Raw genomic sequence first — 5,433 nt, forward strand, 5'->3', positions numbered from 1 at the left:
GGGCTACGGTTACCGCTTACTATCGGGCGGGCCGTATTCCCGTTTGCCACCATCATTGTATTATTTAAAAAAAACTTTATTATATCGGAAAAAACAGATATTTCTTTTGCTAATTTTATGACAATTGTCACAAGAAACACGACAATTGTCACGAAATTCCGACATATAACTCATTTCCTGTCAAGAATTACCTACAATTCTTCTAAATCTTGACAATTGTCAGAAACTTCGCAAGAGAAATATCTGCTTTTTCCGATATAATAAAGTTTTTTTTTAAATAATACAATGATGGTGGCAAACAGGAATACGGCCCGCCCGATGGTAAGCGGTAACCGTAGCTCATGGATGCCTGTGACGTCAGCAACAGTGATTTTACAATTGTCGCACCTGTCACCGATGTGAAATTGGGGCCAGGCAAAGTAAACCAAGGCAAGATAGAGTCAGATCAAGAAAAGTGTACAAAGATTGTGACAGCACACGCAGTGCAAGTGTTATTTATACGTCATAATTTCATAGAAGTTTCAGTCCCCTTACTAGTCATGCCTTAATCATGTCAAGCTTTCACTCTTTCAGTCTAGCCAGTATTGAGTCAGGGGTGCGAAACTCCTCCCTTCGGGCAAAGTCGGCTCCGCTCGGCTCAGCATTGCTCCGAGCAATTATTAGGGTTGACACAACTTGTTGTCCCTTTGCGTGCACTACCGTAGATAAGATAATGACCTGAATTTTGGCAACCCTAATTAGCCGAAAGGGATAGTGCCAAGGATAGTGACAGCATGATTCGACCCTGAACCGCTGTCAAACTTCGGTTTTATAGGAAGTTTCGTTTCTGTACGGTAGTACTATTATTTATTCTGTGATGGAGTGAGCACTCCAATGATCTGAATCAACTGTATATCCTTACAGACAAGAACCCAGCCATGGTGAAGCGCGAAGTCCGTATCCAGAGCGACAGCAGGCTACCCGACTCCTCGCACACCTCCAAACGGAGCCATGAGAAGAGGAAACCAAATGTATACCCAAAACGTATACCATTGACAGGGACTAGGTAATTATGACAATCGTTAACGCTCCGGAGCGAACGAAACGCAACTGTCACTGTCGCACTAATAAGTATGGAAGAGTGATAGGGAGAGATGACTACGCTACGCTACGGAGCGTTAACGATTGGCAATGGCATGTTGGCTAAGTACCCAGGGGAGCTAGTGGTCTTACTTAACAATAGGGGTATTTTCATTTTAACTTGCACTTTAAAGCGCGACTTAAGTCGTGTTTCAGTAACGTCTAATCGTTACATTCCTGACAAAATGTACGGGATTTGACATTGACCGGCAGTTTTGTAACGATTTCTAACCGGCCGTTAAAGGTGCACACTGCACAGTTAAGTGAAAATGCCCATAGACAAAGGATTAGCCATCGGGATCTATTAGAAAGCTACAAACTATACACTGTCTTGTACTAACCGTACAATCTTAATCGTCGTATTTAGCTCCTAATACCTTGATACTGATGAAATAGTCCCACTGGACTGAACCCATAATTTTAAAAAGAAAAAGAAGAAGCCAGCATGGATTGAGCGCTCTATTGATCTGAATCAACTGTATGCCCTTACAGACAAGAACCCAGCCGTAGTGAAGCACGAAGTCCATATTAAGAGCGACAGCAGACTACCCAACTCCTCGCAGACCTCAAAACGGAGCCATGAGAAGAGGAAACCAAATGTGTCTTCACCCAAAACGTATACCATTGACAGGGACTAGGTAAATACACCAGGGGGCCTAGCTAATATGACAACCGTTTACACTCCGGAGCGAACGAAACGCAACTGTCACAGTCGCACTAATAAGTATGGAACAGTGATAGGGAGAGATGACTACGCTACGCTACGGAGCGTTAACGATTGGCATGTTGGCTAAGTACCCAGGGGAGCTAGCCAAAATGACAATCATTTGCAGAAAACGAAACGGAATGCTACTTATTGGCTCTCTATCGGTTTTCAGACACGTTTAGTACCGTAGACCGGGGTGACTTTGCAAAATTTGGGGTTACTTTGATAGATTTAAAACGGCCATAGAATTACCATTAGTCATTATTTACTGAAAATGTTCCTGTAACTAGTTAGATTACTATACAGGGTGATTCAGGAGACGTGAGCAGGACTAATACTGCGCATTTCGTAGATTATAAGCAACACTTTCGTATCAGTATTAGTGAGGTTAACGTTAATTTTCTAGTCGTGTTGAAAAAAAAGTTATTAATTTATTTACGACATGCGTGGTCACCCTAAAATTAGAATACTAAACTACCGATATTCTGTGTCAAATTGAATGTCACCACTGTCATCGCGGTCTGGTTACTTTTGAAAACTCGTATCTCACTCAAGTTTGACAGTTTATTTTCTTCGTAATCAAAAATTAAAGAGGTTTTATGCTTATTAATTAGGTCTTGTAGGGTGACCATGATTGTAGAGGATTAAATTTGCCCTCACCAAAAAGTTAAAAAATAGGAAAAAATCTGACTGTTTCACCTAAATACGACGGTGATCGATCAATTATCAGTTACTGAGTGTGCAGGATTAGTCCTGCTCACGTCTCATGAATCACCCTGTATATTCATATTCACCTACTGTAAAAAATCTCGCATTTAAATATATATTATGGCTTAAAAACTAGAATTTTAAAGTCGCCCCTGCATTTGAAAGTCACCCCGGTCAATGGTAACTAAAATACTCGCCACTTGACGAAATTGACGTAGTCCGAACCAGCCTTTAATTTTCTACTAACTTGTAACTCGCTCGTCTGTAGTGCGAACGATTTTTGTCCAGTTGACCGATTTTAGTTAACTAAAATACTCGCCACTGGAGCATTCCACGGGCTGTCCCGTCCAAACGCACTTTATTTCCTGTGTTGCAACATTTTTTTCGGCATTTAAAGCAGGCGATTATTTTTGTGCATATTTTTGATCATTTGTCATAGAAAAGGAAACTCTTATATCTGTAAAGGACCCCTTCAGAAAATTCGCGTTTGTACGGGAACAACGGTAGATAATTTCATGGAATGCTCCCACTCGACTAAAAATAAATAATAAATATAAAATAAAAATAAATTAGGTACTAACATACTTTAACGTAGTCCGAACTGGCCAGGCGTGGCTCACTCCGCGATTTCGTCGCTTTGCTACAGGTAGGTAAAAGTACATCCGTTCCACACCAATTTTGGTGGCTAGCCATAAACCGGGCGTGGCGCTGTCGCCACCTATCGGCCATATCTGTCCTGATCGTAACAGACGCGTCTTGTTAGAGAGTGAGTCTTCTGTACCTAGTACTATTATTTATTCTGTAACTAGGCTTAATAGCCAGTATGGAGTAGGGTTGCCAACCGTACTATATTATATAGTATTGTACTATATTTTGGCTCTCTGTACTATATACTTTTGGAAAAATATATAGTACGCTAAAATACTATATTTCCGATTAAACGTATATTACACTCATGTTTAGTATTTTATCTGAAAGTACTATATTTTTTTGGAATGTACTATATTTTTATTCCTTATTCTGGAAAATACTATATTCCACCAAAAAAAAGTTGGCAACCCTAGTATGGAGTGAGCACTCTAATACTAATGATCTGACTCAACTGTATATCCTCACAGACAAGAACCCAGCCATGGTGAAGCGCGAAGTCCGTATCCAGAGCGACAGCAGACTACCCAACTCCTCACACACCTCAAAATCACGGAGCCATGAGCAGAGGAAACCTAATATGTCTTCACCCAAAACGTATACCATTGACAGGGACTAGATCATAGACTAAGAATCCTCTAGTCGGAGCTTAGAGCAATTATTTCATGAAACCGATGCTGCCAAAAATACAGGGGTGCGGGGGACGAGGTGAGCGAGTGTCGTGCCGTGATTGGTCCGTTCAAAGACACGGGCGTCACACAAAGATACTTAACTCGGAAATGGAGTAAAACTACCGTATATTTGTGGCAGAGGGGGTAGCGCTACTATGCTCAGTCTGGTGGACTAAATATACCAACGCTGTCTTTATCGCACTAAGGAAGAGCGATAGAGACAATAGCATTCCGTTTCGTGTTCTGTAAACGATAGAGTCAGACAAAGAAAAGTCTGCAGAGATTGTGACAGCACACGCAGTGCAAGCGTTATTTATACTTAGAGGATATAACCAAACGGAGACGCCTTATCTGTAATTTTCGGTACAAAACAGTCTGCCGATTTTTGCGGGGGAGGGGCACGTCAAATGTATACGTAACGTAAAAATAGCCATGTCAAATAAACGTCCATATAATGCGTATGACCATTGGCCGCCTAATTTCGACAGAGGGAAACGCCTTTTAATGGCTACTCCGTTTTGTTATATCCTCTAAGTATTTAGATGTCATAATTTCATGGAAGATTGACGTTTAAAATAACACCTGAGGCCCGTTTCTCAAAAGCTTGTAACTTGTAATACAAGTGGAAGTCCCTTTCTCACAAAAGCTGTCAAAAAGTGACATCCCCTTGTAATACAAGTTACAAGCTTTTGAGAAACGGACCCCTGCACTGCGTGCACTGTCAAAATATCTGCAGACTTTTCTTGGTCTAACTCTAACAACCCATTGCGGTAACTCTGTCAAAAGTTGACGTTTGACAAGTCAGTGGCCGCAAAACATGGCGCAGTACAGCGTCACTGTTTTGGATGTCAAAATAAGGGGAACGTTTTTTCCTTAGACTTTGCCTCTCTATTACAATTCTCTTTGCTCCTGACTAACATTAAACATAAACATAAACATAATTTATTCAAAAAACACGTATTTCATGGTTACATTCATATAAAACAAAGACTATACACACACATAGACAGACATTATGCAGTCTTAGGCAATGACCTTTTATTTATGTAGACGTGTGACGTTCATAGTTGACAAAACTAAAATTTGATCCAACGATTTTGACAACTTGACAGGTTGGCGTCACCCATACGACTAACTAAATATAGGTTCCGGAACCTATATTTAATGGCTCACGATCGTGCGCCTGGTACCATATCTACCTTAATTTACTTACATCTATGGTCTTAGGTCCATCAGAGGTTGCAAGGCCATTCGCAGCTAGATATCTCTTTAAACTAGAAAAAATAAGGGTAAAAATAAGCTAACTTCTTAATAACCGCCTAAATTACACTGTATGTAGACTTATACTTGTAATAGCCCTACACATCGGATGTTTTTTAAATATTTGAGTCTTATGTCGGCTGTAAACACTCGTGGAGAGCCTCTCGCCGCGTCTGGGCACCGCTCCTATCCAATCGGAGAAGCGCGAGACGAGAGACGAGGCGGGAGCAGTATGTACACACTCGTTCTCGGCCTGTCTCGACGAGTGTGTACACTGCATTAGGTAAGTTTCTGTTAAACGAAATGTAATAAAAACAGCAC

Source organism: Cydia splendana, chromosome 27, assembly GCF_910591565.1.
Source record: "Cydia splendana chromosome 27, ilCydSple1.2, whole genome shotgun sequence".
Classification (NCBI taxonomy): Eukaryota; Metazoa; Arthropoda; class Insecta; order Lepidoptera; family Tortricidae; genus Cydia; species Cydia splendana.